The sequence below is a fragment of the Eretmochelys imbricata genome, chromosome 13 (genome assembly GCF_965152235.1).
Source record: "Eretmochelys imbricata isolate rEreImb1 chromosome 13, rEreImb1.hap1, whole genome shotgun sequence".
Lineage (NCBI taxonomy): Eukaryota > Metazoa > Chordata > Testudines > Cheloniidae > Eretmochelys > Eretmochelys imbricata.
Window position 1 is genome coordinate 36,397,197 of NC_135584.1, and position 24,176 is coordinate 36,421,372.

Consider the following 24,176-nt stretch of genomic DNA (forward strand, 5'->3'; position numbering starts at 1 on the left):
GCTACTCAATTTTGCCATTCTGCAGCTTCCCTGTGAAACCGAAATGAAAATGGCTGCAATAAAATGAATGGTTTTGAAATTATGGCATCAGTGGACAATATTAGTTTTCCCCAATCAAGCTTAAAGCTATGTTCAATGTGGGGCTGGGATGGCCTGAAATTTTCTCCTTAAATTCATTTGAAAGTAAAATCAGGTTTTCAAGCCAACAACTTTTTAGTCTCAGCTACCCACTCTGTGTGTATGTATATACAATTATATCTATATCTATTTTTCCATATCTATAGATCTAGATATGCAAAGCAAAAATGGGATTTCTGTTTTTCTAGATACACAGAAAAAAGAAAACTCCTTTTTTTGGGGGGGGCGGGGGAGTGCCAGCTGAAGATTTTCAGTTTTTAGCTATTTGTAGCTGAATAGGTTTGGTTCTTGGTTCCCCAAACACCACAAGTTAGAGATTTGGGGGACTTCTCTGAAAAATAGATTTTTTTTAAGCAGAAAAAAAACCCAGGCTCAATACGCTTGAGAGACTTGATAGAAAAAGTCTTAAGAAGCTCCACTTGTTGTTCATATGTAAGGAGAGTCAGGATGAGCTCTACCCTGACATCTGGTGGTGAGTCGTTGTGGGTTGTGGAAAAGAACTTCAGTGGCTGATCTCATTTGCAGAGGCACACCCACCCCGCTTAGATGGTCAGTTTGGCTGCTGTAGGAGCCCCAGTTTCTGTTATTGGGACAGGAAGAATAAACTGTTATTGTCCTGATTATGTGAATCAAGGACAGTGGAACTGTACTTGGCCTTTTGTTATGATGGAGGGACTCACCATCAACTAAGCAGCACTCGCTAGGTAAGGGTCATGGGTTCCAAACCCTAGTGAATGAATGAATGAACGGACAGGTAGGTAGGTAGGTAGGTAGGTAGGTAGGTAGGTAGGTAGGTAGGTAGGTAGGTAGGTAGGTAGGTAGGTAGGTAGGTAGGTAGGTAGGTAGGTAGGTAGGTAGGTAGGTAGGTAGGTAGGTAGGTAGGTAGGTAGGTCCTATGTTTCAGTTGCACTTTTTCCTTTCTCTATGGTAGAATATCAGAGCTAATTTTTATTCTACTAGGAGTCTAGTTACAGGCTGCTGAGCTGAATTCACTTTGGGCCAATGGCGTACTAGCAATGAGGCTTCCCTACTACAAGCTGAAATCACTAAAGAGCTAGAATCACGGAGCATTGTGTTAAGTAGTGGGGTTGGGGTGGCCTGAAGACATATTGTGAAGCAGTTCATGGGATGGTGGGAGTAGCTTGTGGCACAGTAAAGTGGAGCAATTTGTGGGACAGCTGGTGGAGCAGAGTGGAGCTGAGCCCCATGGAGAGGTGGGGCAGTCGGCTTCAGAACATGTAAGGTGACCCTTAACCTCCCCATTTCCACCCAGGTTGGGAGGTAAAACTCTGCAGATAAACTTTCAAAGTCTGGGGCTGCACTGACCAGGGACAGAGACTTTTGGGTTGTTGGACTTTTGGGACTTTGGGTGACTTTTGGGTTGCTGGACTCAAGAACCAAAGGGAAAGAACATGGCCCAATTTGCTTGGGGTGGGGTTTGGCTCATGGGTTGTGGTATGAATCCTGTTGTTGGTGTTTCTCCGACATAATGCCACATCGTTTCTCTCTGTTATTAACTGGCTTTTGCGACACTCAGACTCTGGGCTTGCGAGAGGGTAAATAATGCCTCTTAGAGGCACCCAGCGGGGGTGGTATATATTTGTCCCAGGTCACTGGGTGAGGGCTCGAGCCGGTTTTGCATTATGTTATTGGAATGGAACCCCTAGATACTGAACCTGGCCCTTGTTGTTGCCAACCCTGATGGGCAGAAGGTTTACACACACACACACACATATATATACATTTAAGATTTGTGCTATATGTTAAAACTGTATCATATGTAACTGAAATAGCAAACTTACTGTGATGGTCTCTGTGGAATTTTTCCCAACTTGCGATGGCTTTGATCCTCCAGAGCTGAGGAATCATGGGTCATTATCTATCAATCTATCACTGTATTATCCAGCAGCTATTTCCATGTCCCTTTGCTGGATTTCCTGAGTTGCTGGGTCTCTCTGCAGTTCCTAGCAGCCAGGGATCCACTTCACAGTTGGGCACTCCCTGCTCCCCTCCTTGGGCAGGCTTGGCTGGGATGCAAAGGACTATGGGCTTTTCTACATGAACATTTAATTTGTGGCAAGTTGAGATGTGAATCTATATTGCACTATCTAGTGGGCTAACTGTCCATGTGACCCTGCTGATCTTGTCCTGTTTCAAAGAGCACTGTATCAAAGTGCTGTAACCAGCTGTTACTGCATGTCAGCAGGGTGCACAGGGACAATTAGTCTTCAGCAGGCTAGAGCAGGGTCCTTTCACTCACCAGCTAGCTGTGAACTCATTGTTCCTACAACGAAGCCCTAAACGGGATCAGGGACTTAAAGCTCCTCCCAGATCTAGAGCTGACACTGGCTTGTGCAGGCTTCAGACAGGGTCACAGTACAAGATGTCCCTGCTCTGGGGCTAAATAGATGAATCTGGTCTCCTGGGCTGTAAGCCCAGCTCTGATCTCACCTCTATAGCAAACCACGCTGATAACCTGCCCCAGCTGATCTTAACCCCATAGAGGGGGAACAGCACCTGCCCTGGATCTCACACGGTGGCAGCGTCCCTGGAAGGACCCTTGGCTATAAATAAGGCTGGGCTGAAGCCCCATGATGTCCCCAGGTGTTTGCAGAAGAAAATGTATATTTGTAGCAGAGACGTGATCTACAATAGCTCAGAACCCAGTGGCACCAGAGCCCCAGCTGGTATGGAATAGCCTGTTCCTTCATTAGTTCTACATAATTACCTCTGGATGAGCAGAAATTTTGTTTTTTTCTCCTGCGTTGCATCAGTAGCTGTTGGGTTGCAGCCACCAGTGGAACCCACAACTCAGATTGCCCTGTCTGCTTGAAGTTGGTATGTCTACACTATAATTAGAAACCTGCAACTGGCCCATGCCAGCTGACTCCAGTTCACAGAGCTCAAGCTAAGGAGCCGTTTAATTGTGGTGTAGACATTCCGCGTTGGGCTGCAGCCTGAGCTGTGAGACCCTCCCACCACACAAGATCCTAGAACTCGGGCTGCAGCCAGAGCCTGAACGTCTACACCACAGTAAAATTAAACTGGTCTGCAATTCCTTAGCTCTTTATCCCATTTGATTCATTACAAGACTATAACTTTTAATGGTTACGGAACGATTCATTCCCACTAGCTATTGAATTTGCAGGATAGTCATTATTTATTTGCAATTAAAATTGGAAAATGTAAAAAGACTGATACTTTCTGTGATTTTTTTTAATTTTGTCAGCCCTGCAATTTTCTGTTGGGAAAGGTTCTGAGGGAACGTTTTTAGCCCTCCTGGCTCAGATACTGCAGTTGTGGTGTCCCATATAAACACTTTAAATAGGTTGAACAATGACTAATGGGACTCGTTTTTGAGACCAGCTCTGGGGTTTAGTGACGATAGTTCCCTCAGTTAGAGGAGATAATAAGGCTGACTTTGTATTAGATAAAATTCATCCCTGGGCAGTCTTCAAAGGGTGAAGTTGAGTGGGATTTTCAGTGGAGCTTAAAGCAGTAAGAAACCCAACTGTCATGGAAATTCAATGGTATGTCAGCACCTAGCTCCCTTTAATTCCTTTGTTCGTCTCATCCTAAATCAGGAGATCTAGGTTCTGTTCCCAGGGCTGCCACAGGCTGAGAGCGTGAGTTTAAACCAGCTATGCAACCTTGGTGTGTTCCAGTTCCCCTGTCACCTCCCAGTCACCAAGACTGGGGTTTTCAAGAGTTGTTCGTTCGATATAACGATGTCGCTCTGGGGGAGTGGATTTTCCGCCCCCCTGAGCAGTGTAGTTATACCAACATAAGTTGGTAGTGTAGACCAAGCCTGAGCAGCTCATATACATTGAGGGCCAGATTTCTGAAGGTATTTTGCCAACTAGTGGGATTTTCAAAGGCATCTACACACCTAACACCTAGGTGCTTCAGAAAATTGCAAGAGGGAGAAGTCTACAGTTCGAACACTGCACGGGCACAGTGGATTTTTCACACCCTTGAACAACATTTTTATACCAATATGTCTGTTGTGTAAACCAGACCTAGGTGCTTAAATACCTTTAAAAATCTGGCCCATACCCTTCAAATGCCCTTCTGATGGAGGGATGTCACTTGTGTGTTACATAAGGGGAACTGGGGCATAGGGAGATTAAATGACTTACTGAAGGTGACACACTCGGGGGGATGGACAGTACATGAATCAAGATTGGCAGAGCCTCAATCCAGTTCCTGGGAGATGGGGATGGAATGCTTTTGAGATTGTCTAAGAAGAGTCTAAAGTTTACATCAGAAAAAACATTTCCAGGTCACTTTCTGAGCAGCACTAGGAGTAAGATAAAATAGAAGAAACTTATCTTTGCTGACTCATGGAGAGAAATATAAATGTTGATACATCCTGAATCTAATCTATCTATCTAAAATACCAACCTCAGCTATTTATTTTTTCACCCATTGCTATGGTATCTGGGTACTTTCTGTGATGCTTTTCTGAATTTTATTTAGCAGATCATTGGAAACTTTTATTCCAAAGGAAAACTGGATTTTAAAATAAATATTTATTTTATTTTTATTTGTTTATTTATTATGTATTTATTGTGCCATGTGACTGCTTTCCAGCAGGCAGTGGGTATTTATTGACCAATTAATTTTTTTGGACAAACCATTTTGAACTTTTTTTTTTTTTGCATTAAAAAGTCAAAATTTGCCAATAACCCCTGAGATGAATGGACTCCTTATCTCCTTTCTACTTTTGTAAACTTCATCATCGGCGCAAGTTTCCATTATATTTACAAATTCTACTGATTACTGAAGCAAAGTACTGACGTAAAATCCAGGTCACAATGAGCTATTTACTTGAGCAAGAAAACCCTGGAATCTGGTACAGGAAGAAAAAAATCTTGGCAAATATAATTCATTATAATGATGGCATTTTAAAACTAGATTTTATTCACTTTCTCTCTCTCTAAGCAACACATCATCCATCTATCTATCCAGATCTCTGTGATTAGTTATCCCTTTAATTAAGTAACCTTGCATCCAGGAATATCAACAAGAACCACTTCAATCCATGTTAATATGCAATGAAACTTGGGCTCCAATACCCCTTTGAAAATCCCCCAGAGCCCCTAATATGAAACCATACCAGGAAAAATAAATGATTTGCTGTTGCTGCGAAGTTCCCAGGGTGTCTGTCCTGCTTTGCAACCCATGAATTATTATAAAATAGGTAAAAAATATGAAGTCCTTGAACAGATTCACACGCATCTTCATTTGCTTCTGACAAAGGAGTCATGTCAGTGAGTGATGTAGAAGTGAGAAGAGTGATAAATTGTCTTTGCTCCTATGCAAGGTCCTATATTAATGCCTCGTTACAGTCCTTTGGGATGTAGGTCCCATGAAGCGTCTCATAATTTTATCTGGAAAGAATATTTCTGTTCAGCTGTTTTCTTTGTTGTTAACACTCAGCATAAGAGGATGGATCATCTGTCCTTTCCTTGGGGGCCGCATTGGGGAGAGAGATAGCAAAGACAATAATTTCTGTCCTCTACACAAAATTAGGCAGAGAGATCACAATGTGAATGTCCTTTCTAGACTAGCTCAATTCAACTTTATTTTTTGTACTACCAGTTATGTGCTAAGGTGCCTTACATGAGCCTCTTTTTCTTATTTCAGTGTAATCTTATGTTAAACAGGTCAAAAATGCCAAAAGTACCGATGTTTTGAAATGTCAGAAATCAGAACATTGCTGAATAAATCTTTCAATTGGGAATCTGAACATTGTCCATGACATCACTGTTGGGTTTTACTTGGAAGAGAGGATCATTGAGCTAATTCCTCCACCCAGAGTTCCTGACCCAGCTTCCTCAGAGATCCCTGCTTAATCCCTCTGACTACTAGTCCCCTCCTCTGCTCAGTCCCACTCCTTTGACCTGGTCCCAGGCCCATGGAACAGGCCACCCACCCCTGCTTCCTTCCCCCCCACTCCTATCTCCAAACAAGATTTCTTCTGCCCATTTCTTCCTTCCTCTCTCACTCTCCTCCTCCCTCTGACTAGCCCAGTCCCCCTTCTGAGCAGTGCCTAGGGTTGCCTCTGCCCAGCACAGCTGAGCACACAGTTCAACTGGGGAACTCACTGCCACAAGGTAACGCTTAGACAAAGAGCTCGGCGGTGAGACATTGGAATGGATGATGAGAGCCTCCATGGTTATGTTAGATAAGAGAATGAATTACACCTGCCATGGTGCAGGTCTCCACCCAGCCTCTAGATCACTGGGAAACTCCCTGACATGAAGGTCATTGCAGAATTGTCCATGGGAGAGGGGGTGGCTCCCTGCCTCTCCCTCTACAGCAGCTGGGGCTGGTCCCACCAGGAGTCACTGCTCTGAGCAGGGCTGTTCCCAGGAGCCTGGGGAAAGAGGCATATTTAGTCTCATAAATCTCTGCCAACTCTCAAGGCTGGGTTCAGACACTCCAGGGCCATGCTTGGGGCTCTGCCCCTTTGACCCTGGCCCACATGAAATGACAGTGGTGAGGGGCCCTCAAAGAGAGGGTGGGCCAGTGAAATTGGACCCCTTTGCCTTCCTAGAAGAGGTATCAGGTGACTCATAGAGCTAGCTCAAGCATTTTATTTTATTTAGCTGTAACACCAGCAACCGACAGGCCTGTATCCTGCAAAGGATAAGCTTAATCAGTTAGCATAAAGCTGCAGAGGCCTATGCATTTTGACATAGATAAATGGCCTAGCAGAGACCCTGAATTACTGGGGAACTGGGAAAAAATATGTTTAGGGTCTATCAGGTAACCATGGGGAATATGAACTGATGCCAACTTTCAGATATTCTAAGATAGGAACATCTGCAGATATCTGACCACAAGAGTCCCATAGCAACAAATTGATGTATACGATAATAAGTTGAGATCACTGACATACTAAAGTATTATTAGGCTGAGGAAACACAAATAAGGAAGAGGGGGGACCCCCTACTGAATATGCATTAGGCATAGTGGTGTTGGCGTAAAATATTATAACAATTGTATCCCAGCCTCTGTGCTGGGGAGAGGCAGAGATGTATCCCTTGGGAGATGCCAGGATGATGGCCAACGGCAATGGTGATGAGGAAAGTGATGGTGATGAGGAAGATAACAACTAACATTTCAGATTGCTCTGTAAGGCATGGTGTGAGTATATGGATGTCCAGATGTGCATTCTGTATTGTCTCTATCTACCTTTCTGACTTGGCGTGCTTGGTGACTATGAGAACTGTATTAATAAAATCCTTACCAATAGAGAAGTGTTTTCCTAAGTGTGAGTTTTTCAGCTGTGCACATCGGGGTTCCCAACTGAACAGTAATTTTAATAATACTGCGCCTGATCTTGGGACAAGAACCTAGCAAACCTCAAAATCTTAATTGAGAATTCTTAAGTAATCACTATAATGAATATACAATCCATAGATCAGGCAATACTTCCCAACCCTTGGGATCAGCCAGGTGCCGTCAGATAGGCAGGGAGCAGCAGTGGTCCCCCCAGTCCTCACTTGCCCAGCCAGACAGTATCTGCGTGGGTGAGGGGTTGCGGACAATTGTGCTCTTCCATGTCTCCTGCCCACAGAACCCTTTGCTGGGGTAGGGTTGGTGGGGTTCTCGAGAGCAGTGGGGCTGGGAGATGAACACCCATGGACAAGCCTGGGGCAGTTCCACTCTGTTGGAGCCATTGTCTCAGGCTCTCTGCAGACTCAGGCAAATGATCCTGCACTGGCTGCACTTAGAGCAGCTCCTCAACACCAACTCCAGCTGTTCTGGGCGGTGCAGCATTTGGCATTTGGCATTGGGCGCAGGGAGACCCTGGGCACTAGACTCTGGTAATTCCTACATTCTTGTGGGAAACAGGCAAATTCTGTTTTGAAAAATAAGGCAACAAATATTTCACCTAGATCTATGAAAATTCATTAAGGGCTTGAACCACACTGAATAGTGGGCCCTAAATAAATGATTCCTTATGAAGTATGCATCCATTCTCAGTGCTTATCCCTCAGGTTACAAGCGGGGAAACTGGGGCATAGAAAGTAACTTAGTTGCATATCAGGCTTAGATCACAAGGGTTCCAGGTGTTTTGACCTCCTTTCTCTAGCCCCTGCTGCCAGGCTATACTTATATTACCGTAGGCTGGACTGTTCCAGGCAGGCCAAGGCAGTTCATCATCCCAGGTTTGCATACCTTAGTCACAGCTTAGATTAAAACTACCCCAAGGTACAAACTATTTTACCTTTTGTCCCTGGACTTTATTGCTGCCACCACCAAGCGTCTAACAAAATATAACCGGGAAAGAGCCCGCTTGGAAACGTCTTTCCCTCCAAAATCCCCCCCAAGCCCTACACTCCCTTCCCTGGGGAAGGCTTGATAAAAATCCTCACCAATTTGCATAGGTGAACACAGACCCAAACCCTTGGATCTTAAGAACAATGAAAAAGCAATCAGGTTCTTAAAAGAAGAATTTTAATTGAAGAAAAAGTAAAAGAATCACCTCTGTAAAATCAGGATGGTAAATACCTTACAGGGTAATCAGATTCAAAACATAGAAAATCCCTCTAGGCAAAACCTTAAGTTACAAAAAGACACAAAAACAGGAATATACATTCTATTTAGAACAACTTATTTTATCAGCCATTTAAACAAAACAGAATCCAACGCATATCTAACTAGATTGCTTATTAACCCTTAACAGGAGTTCTGACCTGCATTGCTTCTCTGATCCCGGCAAAAAACACACACAGACAGGGCGAACCCTTTGTTTCCCCTCTCCAGCTTTGGAAGTATTTTGTCTCCTCATTGGTCATTTTGGTCAGGTGCCAGTGAGGTTATCTTTAGCTTCTTAACCCTTTACAGGTGAAAGGGTTTTTTTCCCTCTGGCTAGGAGGGATTTAAAGGTGGGTTAGCCTTCCCTTTATATTTATGACAGACACCAAAGAAGGTTATGCATGGTAAAGAGTGCTGAGAAATCCATGGTAACTGGCAAAGGATGGGAAAAGCCCAAATGAGTATGAAGTAACCACTGGAGGCATCAACAGGGGAATTGACCTATATTGTTGTCATGAAGCTGTATTTGGGTATGGTCAACAGAATTGCTCATTGACTGACTGAACGTATGAAGTTCAAATGGACAAGTAGTAACAGCAGATGGTCTGTCCAGGAGTGGGGAGCCAGAATACTTCTGGGGTGCCTGCTGCATACCCCTGCCGTGTTCTTTCTCTAAGGTGCCACAAATACTCTTTTTCTTTTCACCAAGTAGTTGCTAAACTAACAAGAGGGGATGCCATTTTAGATTTGGTTTTGGTGAGTAGTGAGGACCTCATAGAAGAAATGGTTGTAGGGGACAACCTTGGTTCGAGCGATCATGAGCTAATTCAGTTCATCCTAAATGGAAGAATAAACAAAAATAGATCTGTGACTAGGGTATTTTATTTCAAAAGAGCTAACTTTAAAAAATTAAGGAAATTAGTTAGGGAAGTGGATTGGACTGAAGAACTTGTGGATCTAAAGGCGGAGGAGGCCTGGAATTACTTCACGTCATAGTTTCAGAAACTATCAAAAGCCTGCATCCCAAGAAAGGGGAAATAATTCACAGGCAGGAGTTGTAGACCAAGCTGGATGAGCAAGCATCTCAGAGAGGTGATTAAGAAAAAGAAGAAAGCCTACAAGTAGTGGAAGATGGAAGGGATTAGCAAGGAAAGCTACGTTATTGAGGTCAGAACATGTAGGGATAAAGTGAGAAAGGTCAAAAGCCATGTAGAGTTGGACCTTGCAAAAGGAATTAACACCAATAGTAAAAGGTTCTATAGCCATATAAATAGGAAGGAAAAAAAAAGAAAGAAGAAGTGGGATCGCTAAACACTGAGGATGGAGTGGAGGTTAAGGATAATCTAGGCATGGCCCGATATCTAAACAAATACTTTGCCTCAGTCTTTAATGAGCCTGTCATAAATATAAAGGGAAGGGTAACCACCTTTCTGTATGCAGTGCTATAAAATCCCTCATGGCCAGAGGCAAAGTCCATTCACCTGTGAAGGATTAAGAAGCTAAGGTAACCTCGCTGGCACTTGACCCAAAATGACCAATGAGGGGACAAGATACTTTCAGCTCTGGAGGGGGGGAAAAAGGTTTTTGTCTGTCTGTGTGATACCTTTTCTGGGAACAGATCAAGGATGCAAGCTCTCCAACTCCTGTAAAGTTAGTAAGTAATCTAGCTAGAAAATACGTTAGGTTTTCTTTGTTTTTTGGCTTGTAAATTCACTGTGCTTGAGGAAATGTGTATTCCTGTTTTTGTGTCTTTTTGTAATTTAAGGTTTTGCCTAGAGGGATTCTCTATGTTTTGAATCTGACTGCCAGTAAGATTATCTTCCATTCTCATCTTACAGAGTTGTTCTCTTATCTTTTTTTGTTCTTCTAATAAAGTTCTGATTTTTAAGAATCTGACTGGTTTTTTTGGGTCTTAAAAATCCAAGAGCTTTGTGCTCATCTTGTTTAGTCACAGAAAGAAAGAAAGAAAGAAAGACCTATCCCCATACACATCTATCTATCTATCTATCTATCTATCTATCTATCTATCTATCTATCTATCTATCTATCTCTGAACTCTTCTGTATTTTTTCAGACCTTCTTGACATGTGTATCTTCTTTTAATTCTGTTTCATATAATAATGGAATTACTCCTCATTTTAATCTGGTCTATGGAATTATTCAGATCAGTCAATTATTCACATTCATCAACATTCCCAGTGATTCCGGAGAAGAAGAAGTATGATAAGACATAGTTTTGACACAGCACATTGAATATTCCTCGCCCGTTAAAGACCACTCTTCCCCACCACCCTGGTGAGGTGGCCGGAGTACGGTGCAGAGAAGCTCATGTTTGCCACTTCAAAATCCCATGATTTAATTGAAACAGAAATGGTGGAAATGTTTTACCTTTAAATCTGTTCTAAGTGAGGCTGATTTTCAGATACTGCCCCTTTTCCCAGTGATTCAGAGACCAGGATACTGGTTCTGCAGTTTATCTTCTACCATCATCTGCTTCACGTTCTTTAACAGTGCCAGGAAAGAGATCTACTCTGAGTGTTCTATATGGCGCTATTTGCCTTGTGCCCAGTTCCTACAAGAGAGACCCTCTCAAGATTTCGCTTTTATCCTTTCTGTGGGAAGGCGACATCTCCCTTGATGCTTACATTGATTAATGAGAAGGAAAACTCAATAACATGCTAGCACTGTCGACGGTACAAACACCAGAGTGAATGGAGGCAAATTTCTATCCTCCAAGGAAATGGCCTTCCTTACTACATGCAGGTGATGAGGTCACTGTCACCTCCAATTATGGTGCCACAGTCCAAGAAGAGATGCTTACAAGAAACCTATTGCAGATTTTCCCACCCAATCGCTGTTTAGGAGACTCTTTAAAAAAAACAGAGTGGAGTCCCTCACCCATGTCTTCAGGGTGGCCAGAGAAAGGGAGGGTGTGACACCTGTTCATGTACTCAGTGTACAGTTCATGGTTGGGATTTTCCGAGATGCCGCTGACTTTCAAGTGGACCTGTGCTTTTAAATCATGTAGACACTCGTGAAAAACCTAGCCTCAGGTCCCAGACTGCTATGGAGACACAAATGTCTACACACACACATCTTAGTGACTTCACATTTTTCGTTATCTAAGCTCTAATATGCCCATCAATGTGGCATCAGGGAGTGTCACACACATTCATGGATTTATTCTCCCAGCATCCAAGTGCATCATTATGCACAAGAGAAACTAAGGCAAGGGGAGATTCAACAGCATCTCCAAGACACACAGTGAATGTGTGAGAGAGCCAAGTAGAGTCTTAGACTCACAGACTTTAAGGCCAGAAGAGATCATCATGATCATCTAGTCTGACCTCCTGCACATCACAGACCAGAGAAGCTCAGCAGCCCACTCCTGTAAGAGGCCCATAACCTCTGGCTAAGTTACTAAAGTCTTCAAATCATGATTTAAAGATTTCAAGTTACACAGAATCCACCATTTACTCCAGTTAAAACCAGCAAGTGACTGACTAAAAGTCAGAGTAGATGATCACAACCGTCCTTTCTAGCCCCGGAATCTATAAATTTATAAGTATCAGAGGGGTGGGCTGTGTTAGTCTGGATCTGTAAAAGCAGCAAAGAGTCCTGTGACACCTTATAGACTAACAGATGTATTGGAGCATAAGCTTTCGTGGGTGAATACCCACTTCATCGGTAAATTTATACATTTATAAATTGGTAATTTATAAATCTATAAGTTATTGGCCTCAACACAGGGGTAACTGGGTGAAATTTAGTGGCCTGTTATTTACCGGTTCTTTAGAAAGTCTTCCTAGTTTCTTTGGAAATCTCAGTCACAATGGGTCTATCTATAAACTGCTGGAAAGAATTTCCCCTACCAGAAGGCTTTGATTCAAATGAAAAGTAGCATATATAGAGACTAAGTAAGCCAGTGTTGAATCAGGCCCACAATGTTGAAATATGCCTTAAAAGAAAGAGTCCAGAGTTTCTGCGAATCAGTGCATCTCCATTGGCCAGCTCAGTAAATCTAGGGTAATCAGAGACTCTGAAAAGTCCAGATAGGAGGGAGTGGGAAACATAGATGGCTGGTCAGGTTCTTTGGCCTGTGTCATGAAGACTAGATCAGAGTCCCTTCTGACCTTAAAATATGACTCAAAGACCAAAAACATATTGACCCAAACTTTTATGCAGTTGCCCTGTTTTATTATTAGATTTGCAAAGGGAAGCATGATGTAATTCCACAGGCATCTACAACAGTTAACATTGCATTTGAATTCAGATTTATTTTTCTCACTCATGCAATCATTGTTTCCCCCTTCCTTCTCCCCTCTCCCCAAATTATCCTCCATCACCTGGAAAAGAAAAATATCAGCCAAAGCATACCATACGAATACTGCTCCCTAAAGGCAGCAGCAGCATCAGTCCTAAAATTCAGTGAAATCCGTGTCTGCCAAAGTTTTAGGGCAGGATTTCCAAAGAAATGTGAAGGAATTAGGTGACTCAACTTCCAATTTAGGTGATTAAATCCCTTTGGTGATTAACTCCAATGTAGGTGTTTAACTCCCTTCAACTCCTTTGAGATATCACCCTAAGTAACCCTCCAAAAGTTTCTGGAAAATCAAAGCATGGAATACAGTGCTCCTAACCCCTAAAGTCCCTTTTAAAAATCTCAATCTTATTTTACAACTGCAAAGATCAAAATTAGCTGATTGGGGAGAGGTGCCAGTCTTCCAGAATCTCCTGCTGTAGGTGACTGATAGAGATCTGTTAATTTTACAGCCTGAAGTCTTGCAAAAGCCAGAAACTTACTGACAGCCCTTCTCGGGGCCTCTTTGACCTCTTTGTTCCTCAGACTGTAGATGAGGGGGTTGACCATGTGGGTCAGGACTGTTTAGAAGACAGAAAATACCTTGTATAAGTCCTTTGAATGCTGGGCAATTGGAACCATGCAGCCAATAATCAGAGTCCCATAAAATGTTGTGACAGTGACAATGTGAGAGGAGCAGGTAGAAAATGCCTTTTGCCTCCCGGTGGTGGAAGGAATTCTCAGGATGGTGTTGATGTTGCAAACGTAGGATGCCAATGTGAATAGAAATGGGACTAGTCACCTGACGGAGGAGACCATGAAAATCGTGAGTTCTAGAAACTGGGTAACAGTAGAGGATAGTTTTATGATGGGTGAGGAATCACAAAAGAAATAGTCAATTTCATTGGAGCCACAAAACTTTATTTTAGTCATTAAAATGATTACTATGGTACTGCTGAGAAAGGCACTTGTCCAGGAACAAGCCGCTAGCTGGAAACAAACACTGCCGTTCATCAGAGTGGCATAACAGAGTGGATTGCAGATCACTAGATACCAATCGTAAGACATCACTGCTAGCAGATAGTATTCTGTGGCTGCTAGGATACCAAAACAATAAAATTGTGTCATGCAGCCACTAACAGAAATGGTTCTGTCCCCCGTGAGGAGACTGGCCAGCACCGAGGGCAGGATGCTGGAGGTGTAGCAGATCTCCAAGCAGGACAAGTTCCCCAGGAGGAAGTACATAGGGGTGTGAAGGTGCTGATCAGCCACATCTAGCACAACAATGAGGATATTTCCAGCCATGGTCACCATGTAGATCACTAGAAACAGGAAGCAGAGAAGAATCTGAAGTTCAGGGAGATTCCCAAATCCCAGGAGGACAAATTCCTCAATGGACGTTTGATTTCTACAGTTAGCATTTGCCCTGGGATGTATCTAGGGGAAATGAAGCAAATTTGTTAATATATTTTAAAAATAAACTCAACTTTTAAGTCAATTCATTGTCGAACTAGATGAAAACTAACAAACTCTGCAATATAAGTTGAATATCGCAGTGAACTGAAATGTCATCAGTTTAATTGCAGAAATGTTCAAAAATCTATGCCCTCTCTTCATAGAATCCCCATCATTAGAGATGGTTAAGAAAAGGTTAGACAAATAGCTGTCAGGGATGGTCCAGGTTTCCTTGGTTTCCAGGTGGCCTGGACTTGATAACTTCTTGAGTGCCCTTCCAGCCCTACAATTCTATAATTTTCTGTTACTTGATCAAGCCTCCAGGAAATTGTCCAGGTTGCTTGCTATCAGGACTACTGTGATATGTTATTTAAGATGTGAGTACCTATCTTCTTCACTAACAGAGAAAAGAAAAAATGTGTGTCTCTGGAAACTCCACTACACTTCAGAAAATCAGAAAATGGCTTCATTTCCCTTTGGATTAGGACTGATTAAGATTTTGTAATGGAATACTGGGGTTTGGAGTAACTGAAAGTCTTCATGGAAAGTATATGATTTTCACCAAATTTCGTCTGAAATCTGTAAACCCCAAACGTTTTTTTTTTAAATATGAACATGTTTCAGTTTTGAGCAGCCTTTGGCTGAAAATATTTAGTACATTGACAAATATGTTTGCATTCAGTTGCTGAAAATCCCAGAACATCCACCCTCCACCAAAGAAACAATTTTCAGGTTTTGGCTTTTTCGATGAAAAATCAAAAATTTCCATGGGGATGGAGGATTAAACCCATCCAATGGGAGTCCTGATATATTAGAGAACAAAGGGGCTGCTAAAATGAGATTACACTTCTGATGCCAGGAATTAATATCACAGCACAGCCCCAAGTAAAATAAAATAAAATACAGTCTAATCTGGTTCGCTGATGTTTCACTTTTTAACCTGACAAGGAAGTGTTCTTCAAATGCAGGGTTTCCACAGGATACATCGCTATCAGAGGCACAGCTGGAATTGCAGAAAATATTATAACAGATCATACAAATGTTCTGTTCTTTCTAAAATTCAGCCACAGAATTAGCTCTGATGGGGATACCTGATGTGAACACCATGAAACACAAATATATGTTTGGTTGCACTGGTGGGAAAAATATTGTTGTTTATTTTATTCATTGTCCAGATCATCTTGTGTTTACAAAAATTTCTTAAAGCAGCTGATCTCTCTCTCTCTCTCTTTCTCTCTCTCTCTCTCTCTCTCTCTCTCTCTCTCAGTTTCAATATGCACAACATTTTATTAGCCCAGCACAAATGCATATTAGTAAAAATAATATCAATGGCATCTAATTTGCTTTCAAGACTGAAATTGTATCAGTCTAAAATAATATTTTGACAGTCCTTCCAGTCAAAACATCCAGACGGAAAGCACTGAATTCTATATGGGTATATGAGCCTTGCTCTCTCCTTCCTTTGCAAAGGGATTTAAAAGTTGTGGGGGGAAATTCCAGACTGGATGTTTCTATTCTCCAGCAGCAATGGTAATATTTTTGCATCTACTTTACACTCAAATTTTTAAATAGCCCAATGGACTTAGGAACCTTAGTACTATTGACTGTCAATAAGACTTAGGCTAAGGGCCAGAGTTTTAAAGGTATTGAGGTATTATAAAGGTATTTTAAATCAATAGATGTTAGGGATATAGGTGCTTTTGAAAACCACACTAGGCACCCTACATACCCTTAAAATGTGTGTCTAAGTGCCTAGGTGACTTTTGAAAATGGGATTTAGAATGTTAAGCTGCTTAGGGGTGCTTTTGAAAATTTTACCCCTAATTCCCATTTAATTTCTGTAGCAGTAGCGAGCCTAAATTTTTTAGGGCCCCATTTGAGAATCCCATTTTACGGCTTATAATGAAATTTCCTCTGCATCTTAATAATTATAAATGATTCCGTAACAAGCAATCACTAATAAAATAAATAAAAAGCCCCTGAACATTTAAACTAAAAGCCTAGAGATAAAACTAGTAAAGTTTCTCTTAAAAAACAAAACTCTAAAAGCCTATAGAATTCAATAGAGAATAAAATAATTGCTTTAAAGTTTTTAAACCAACCTAAACAATATAAAATCTTTGCTAGGCTGGTTTAAAAATTACTCAGAGAAGTTATCATTGTCTATTCAGTGTCTTTAGCATTATCCCGTTAGGAGAAGAAAATAAGATAATTAGCATAAAGTACATAGATCCTGATTTTAAAAAAAATCATGATTACATTCAAGACACAACTTACTATGGATTTGACTTTAATCATGTTCTGAAGTCCTGTTGGAGTTAATGGGTGAAATCTTAGCAAAACTCCTCTTGATTTAAATAGTCACTGAATTTGCTTAGAAAGGACTTAAAGCACATATTTAAAGTTAAGCACATCCTTAAAGTCTATCCTGAGTTGGAGCCATAAAACGTTCCTTTTTCCCTCAAAATGATTTATTAAAATCAACAATTAATTCATTTTCTCAGCAATCATATATGACAGACATTTTACTGTAGCAAGCACTGGATGAAAAATGTTGAAAGGGAAACATCAAAATTGTCCATGAAAATATGGAATTTTGGAAAACTGGATAACCAAAATGTTTTCATTTTTTGGTATTCAGTGAAAGAATGAAAGAAAACCCCAAACTTAAACACACTGAAAAATACTTTTTGTTAAACAAATTTGGTGGAAAAATTAAAAAAAAAACAATTTTAGTGAAATTTCATTTTTGAAAAAAAGTAATTTGAAATGAAACAAATGTTGAGCAAGGATATAATGTATTCAAAACAGTGAGTGAAGGCCATGTAAAAGTGGTGATATTTTATTTTGGTTTATTTTATCATATTATGTATACACATTATTATACATTAATTTTTATTTTATATCAATTATTTTTATTTAAAAAGTTAAACTGACATATATACACACATAGCAAAGTTCTGATTTCAGTTAACAAAAAATAGCCATTTTTAAAGGTATTTACGTGCATAGGGGGATTTTCAGAAACACCCTAAGGCACCAAAAACTAAAGAAAAACTAGAGAATGCTGTTGAAAAATCCAACTAGGCTCCCGATACCTTTTTAAAATCACTCCCAAAATGACCTCAAAAGTAATCACATTGGTTTCCATCTCCAAATCTGATGAACAGACATTAACAGACATTAAACTTTAGAAAATGACAAAGGAAGTTTTCCACCTCTAAGATGAGGCACCAGTCGGGGGATGAGGGGGCAGCTTGAATTTCAGACATCAATCTTTGGACTCTGGATTCTTGCATCAGGATATGGTCCAACAAGACTATTTTCTATCCTGATTCCTTTAACCTACCTAACTCAGAATCTATATATGGAAGGAGACCCTACCCATAATGCCTGGATTTACTGCCTTAATTGTATCATTTTGTCCTGCATCCATTCCCACACAATGTTAATGTCTCTTTTGATGCATTGTCCGTCCCCCATACGAGAAGGGTAGCAAGTACCATTGACTAGCTCATTTATGATCCCAGACGGAATAAACACCCGTGTTCCTTCCATGTGACGAAACTGCTGCTACTTCGCTCCGTGGTCGTTCCACCCCCCCATGGAGCAGCAACCGACAACGCAACACATGTCGCCCTCAGAGGAAAACTAGACACCTATTCTGAATCTCAAAGGAAAAGAAATGAAGAGAGGTAAATAAATAAATAAATAAATAAAAAGATGTGAACTTTGAAACTGAAATGTGGTGGGTGAGAGACCATGGGACCTGACCCGTGCGCCCAATCACAGCTGAGGAGCTTCTCAGCAGTCCGTCCCCCCGCCCCCCCGCACTCTGTGTGTGTGTGTGTGTGTATAGTTTTAACAACCCCCCCTACCCCCATCGGGTACAATTTGAGGTAGACCCCGAGTCAGTCCTTTCCAGGTGCCTGACTGGGCCTTGTTCACCTGCTGAGGGTGAGACTGATCACCAGGTTTAGGTTCAGGAAGGAATTTTCCAGAGGCCAGACTTTCTCAGGACCCCCTGCTGTTATCATATGGGCATGTCTCAGCTGCTCCTCCTATATGAGGGATGTATGATCGCTATAAGGGGGACCAGATAGCAAGTGTGAAAAATCCGGACGGGTGGGGGGTAATAGGAGCCTCTGTATAAGAAAAAGACACAAAAATCGGGACTGTCCCTATAAAATCAGGCCATCTGGTCAACCCCAATCACAGGGGCAGGGGCTTCTTCAGCAAACCCCCCTCTCTCTGTGCCCCATGCGGACGGGGCTGGACAGCAGTCTCACTCCGGCCATGCGGCCACCCCAGTCTGGGAGTGAGGGGCGGCGCCCACCCGTGGCTTCTGGACCCACAGACAAAGCTCGGGGGGAACCAGTCCCATTTATACTTGCTGGACACAAGGCTCTTGCTCGTGTTGTACAGGAGGCTATATGCGACCCCCCTGTTATACACTGAGCAATGAGGGCTCCCCTCCGTGTGGGCAGAGGCGAGACCCTGCGCTCCAGGGACGAGGTAGCTGGCGTACAGACCCCGCCGGAGCGGGGAGTGTCGGCAGGCGCCACTCTGCCTTGGACGGGGGTCATCTCCGCTTGAGCAAGCGAGACTCCCCGCAACCTCCAGGCACCTCTTCCGTCAGTGGACGGTGACCCTGACTCCGGGAGAGACCCCCGGGAGAGCGAGAGAGAGACGGGGTGTCCCTCGGCTGGGCCCCCTGGGGCGAGATTCAGCCCAGCCGCAGCGGGGTACACAAGGTAATAGGTGGAGAGGGGAGGGAGGGAGCGAGCCAGGCTGGAGGGCCTCCGGGCTCCGCTCCCCTCTCTGCACCGGCCTGAGTCCCCCCACTCAGGGCTTTTCCCAGCGTGTACCCAGCTCACACAACCTTGTGTCACGGCTCCGGGCCAAGCCTTCGGAATGAGCCAAGTGAAAAGGGCAACGCGGCCCCTGGCCGGGCTGGGCGGGGAATCGCCCCGCCCTCCTGGAACTGCCTCCGGGGACGCCGCGCGGATCGCAGCTCATGGAGACTTCCAGAGCCGGGCCCCGTTGCGCTCGCAGCAGGAAGGGGACAGAAACACCTGCCTTTAACGTTCCCTTTCATCTGATTGGTAACCGCAGAGACTGAAACACCATCGCCACACGGGGCTGGTTACCGGAGCGCCTCTGACACCGACGCTATGCTCGCACTTCTGTCCGCAAAACCTGGCTACGGGAGCGCTCCGCTCAGCGGCGGGCTCCGCTACGCTGCTGTCAACGCGTCAGTGCGGACACGGCCTCAGGTTTGTTTCAGAGAGACAAGGCGGGTCCGGGCATATCTGTTACTGGTCCCACTGCCCTTGGTGAGAGAGACAAACTTCCAGCTTACACAGAGCCCTTCAAGTTTTATTTCGACATTTTAAAAACTACGCGTTTCAAAAACCTTATTTATAAACCTTAACTATCGTCTGTGCACCTACTCAAAATCGCTAAAAATCCACCCAAAATATTTCTTTTTTTCAGATTGTATTAAACTGTTTTTCATTTCAGTAAGAAAACATACGTAATTGTTGTTTTGAGTCAATCCTGATTAGATTTAAGGATCGTTTCGTTTAGATTTAACGCTGGGCGGTTGCCTGACTGGACATTTCTTACTGGAACAAACGTGGCTTTCTTTTCAATGTAATCTTAGCTCAGCTTTTCAGTGTCTGCAGTGCTTGGTTTTAGGTTAATTACAATGTCCCTCTACTGTTTTCGACTCTTATGAACTGCCCGAGAAATTACAAGTAAATACAGTAATGTGTTACAGTTGATTTTTAATGAGTACTTTAAAGAAATGTAGCATCTGTATCAGAGAACCTCCGACACCCATCCGAGTGTGATGATGGTGTTTTAGTGTCTGAGGTTCCCGCCGGGCTTTGCCTGTGGGTTCGGAAGCCGGGGCGGGCGCCGCCCCTCACTCCCAGGGCTGGGGTGGCCCCCATGGCCGGAGTCAGACTGCTGTCTAGCCCCATTCCTGAGAGGTAGAGGAGATGAATGGGGAGGGGGCCCAGAAGCTCCTAAAGTGTAACTGGGAGCACAGGTCTCATTGACTCATACCAGCACATTTCGTTTCCATTTTTATTTTTAAATTACACTTTTAAACTTCTATGGTTACTTTTTTTAAAAAAATATTACAAATTCTCTACTTTTACCTTATTTTTGTTTGTATTATTTTATTTTTAATTTTTATTTAAGTAGTTTTTGTTTCAAGTTCTTTTGGTTTATTTTGTAATATATGCATACACATTATTCTACGTTTTTTTGTTTTATATCAATTCTTTTTATTTAATAAAATGAAATTGACATATACACATGGCAAGTTCTGATTTCAATCAACATTATTTTCTGTAATAAAAATGTTCCAAATGGAAATTTTTAATCTGCTTTAATTTCCATTAATATCTGAATCAATGTGATTACGTAGGTTCTGGATTCAGGGGTGCGTGAGGCAGTGACCTTGTGGTTAGGGTTTAGAGAGATCGATTAGGGGCTGTGGTGTTCTTGGGAGCTGGAGGTTTAGAGGATCAGAGAGCATCCTTTAGCTGGACCACCAAATGGGTGGGCCTGAATGCTAGTGAACATCAGGCTTCTGGTAACTTTTTCTGGTAACTAGTACCTCCTCCCCATCTCCCTTCCCAGCCCCTCTCAGACAGTTCTACCCAACACAAACAATAGGGTGTAGCTGTCTAGGGTAAAGGATCTAAGGTAATACAGTGGTAGATAGATTAGATTAGATTAGATTAGATTAGATTAATGACAAATAATACCTAGCACTGGAGGACCAAATTTCATCAAAAGTTGGGAAAAATTCCAGAGACCAAAACAGTAAGTTTGCTATTTAAATTAAATATGTTAGGGTATTAATATAGAGAGCAAATTTAAGCATATAATTGTTAGGATGTAGATATTCAGGCCTGTCGGTAAAGGCCTGTACTCGAAGAATTTAGGTGTATTCTTATCACTTGGCTAGTTATACAGGTATAGAAGAAAGAATCAAAATCACTGTCTGCCGGTGCAAGGTCCTTCTCTTACTGTGACAGTCTGAGGCCCTGTTCTTAGGCCAAGGCCTTTGGCTAAGCAGCAGAGGCAGCCATAAGCTGGGAAGCGAACGGTCACAGCCTCACATTCCAAACTAGTCACACTGAAAGAAGGTGCTTTTGGTCTGTTAGGAATACAATCCTGTCCTGATAGTGCCCATCGCCTCCAGAGAAAGGGAAGTGCCTAGAAAATGTAAAAGGAAACTTAGTTTGATAGCATCCTGTCTGGCAAGAACTCACTTCTCAATAGCTGGGATGTGAAATCCCTCACTTCTGTATTGTTTTGTCATTATAGTTCCCACTTTGCTATTGTTTGCCTGTATAATCTCTGTCTGGTTCTGTGATTGTTCCTGTCTGCTGTATAATTAATTTTGCTGGGTGTAAACTAATTAAGGTGGTGGGATATAATTGGTTACATAATCATGTTACAATATGTTAGGATTGGTTAGTTAAATTTCAGGAAAATGATTGGTTAAGGTATAGCAAAGCCGAACTCAAGTTTTACTATATAGTCTGCAATCAATCAGGAAGTGAGGGGGTGGGTGTGTGGGTGGGGGAGATAGGAACAGGGAATGGGGGAAGGAAATTGGAATCATGTTTTGCTAAAGGGGGAAATGGGAACAGGGAATGGGGGTAAGGAAATTGGAATCATATTTTGCTAAAGGGGGAAATGGGAACAGGGAATGGGAGTGGGGAAATTGAAATCATGTTTGGCTAAGGGTAGGAATGGGAACAGGGACACAGGTGTAAGGCTCTGTGGTGTCAGAGTTGGGAAGGGGGACACTAAGGAAGGAAACTGGATTCATGCTTGCTGGAAGTTCACCCCAATAAACATCGAATTGTTTGCACCTTTGGACTTCGGGTATTGTTGCTCTCTTTTCATGCGAGAAGGACCAGAGAAGTAAGTGGGTGAAGGAATAAGTCCCCTAACAATAATTATGAATTACAATTGCAACATTTGCTATCTATTCCATCAGCATCTAGAGCCTGGCAGGTTTTTTTTTTTTTTTTTTTTTTTAGCAGAAAAAATGACTGTTCAGAGAAGTCCACAAAAAATCCCATATATTTTGGTTTTGGCAACAAAGAACCGAACATTTTTAGCTAAAAACTGCTGAAAACTTAACATTTTCAGCTGAAATTCTCCACAAAAGAAGGAAATAAACAAACAATAAAACCTTTCTCTTTTCCAAGAGAAAGAGAGATGCTAGTGGTGATGATGATGGCCTCTACCACAGCCGGGATTGATGCCGTGGCGATCGATCCACCGGGGGTCGATTTAGCGGGTCTACTGAAGACCCACTAAATCAACTGCCGATCGCTCAGACATCAACTCCGGTACTCCACCGGAATGAGTAAGGGCAGGTCTACACTACGGCAGGGACTGAAGCTCTGAGACTGATCCACTGGTGGTCGATTTAGCGAGTCTAGTAAAGACCCGCCAAATCAAGTGCAGATTGCTCTCCAGTCGATCCCTGTACTCTACCCCCGATGAGAAGAGTAAGGTAAGTCGACTGGAGATTTTCAGTCAGTAGCTGGAGTTGCGTAGCGTAGGTCGACTTACCGCAGTAGTGTAGACATAGCCTAAGAGGAGTTGATGGGACAGTTTCTCCCATCAACCCAGGGCAGTGTGGATCCTGTGGTAAGTAGATCTAAGCTATGTTGACTTGAGTTATGCTACTAATGTAACTCAAATTGCGTCGCTTGGATCAGCTTTTCCCCCTAGTGCCGATCTGCCCTGAGACTTACTATGAAAAAAGTACCAGGAAAAAGAGTCAGGAAGACTCCGTGAGAATTTATTCTTTAATTCAGTTTTTTGGTCAAACCTTGGTGGTAAATATTTATATGTGTATAGGGTGTTACCGTGTGTGGCAAGGGAGGCCCATGTGACACTATTTAGGCTGAGATTGGCAAAGTTGCCTAGTGCTTTTGGGTGCTCATTTCCCGTTCGTTTTAATTCATTCATTTCTTTTTATTTGGGTGGGGGAGGGAAATCAGGTCTTGTGAGCTTTGAAAATTTTGGCCAGACATTTTCTGTTAGCATTTTATATATATGTATCGATGTCTATATTGATGTCAGTATCAATATGGAAATAGATATGTTAATGTTGCCTTCACCATGCAAAGATGGATGAATAGGCAGGACATTTTACATGGCAAGACACTGAGACTCCCAACCCTCCACAGACTTTCATGTTTTGTTTACCCAGCTACAGATCTACAGAGAATACTACCTAATCAAAGTTCTTCACTCACAGCAGCGGCAACATTGTTTACCTACTTTTCAGAGGCATAATTGACAAGAGATGATCCTAATCACTGGAGAATTAATGTCATTGGCATCAGTGGTGTGTGGAAGAGACCCAGAAGCACTCAAAAGATATTAAGCTCCTTGCAGAATTTGAGCCCTAGTGTTCTGAAACGTTTGTCTTTTCAAAAAGAATGTCTCTTACTGTATCAAGTTTTGTATAAAGAAATGTGCATTAATTGTATGAAAGATGAATGCTCAAAATGTGGCAGAGTCACAGAAAGAAAGAAAGAAAGAAAGAAAGAAAGAAAGAAAGAAAGAAAGAAAGAAAGAAAGAAAGAAAGAAAGGTCAATAAGGGGTAACCCTTTTCTGAAGGAATGAAATGGACCATGTCTAAGAAACTGTATCAGTTCATCTCTATTTTACTATAGG

The 24,176-nt window shown here is 42.4% G+C and overlaps 2 pseudogenes; both read right to left on the minus strand.

Moving 5' to 3' along the window:
• The window catches only part of LOC144273200 (olfactory receptor 14A16-like), a 33,047-nt pseudogene extending 26,730 nt beyond the window's left edge, over positions 1 to 6,317 (minus strand).
• A 7,216-nt stretch (positions 6,318 to 13,533) lies between these two features.
• Positions 13,534 to 18,744, minus strand: LOC144273201 (olfactory receptor 5V1-like; annotated as a pseudogene).
• Positions 18,745 to 24,176: the final 5,432 nt, after the last annotated feature.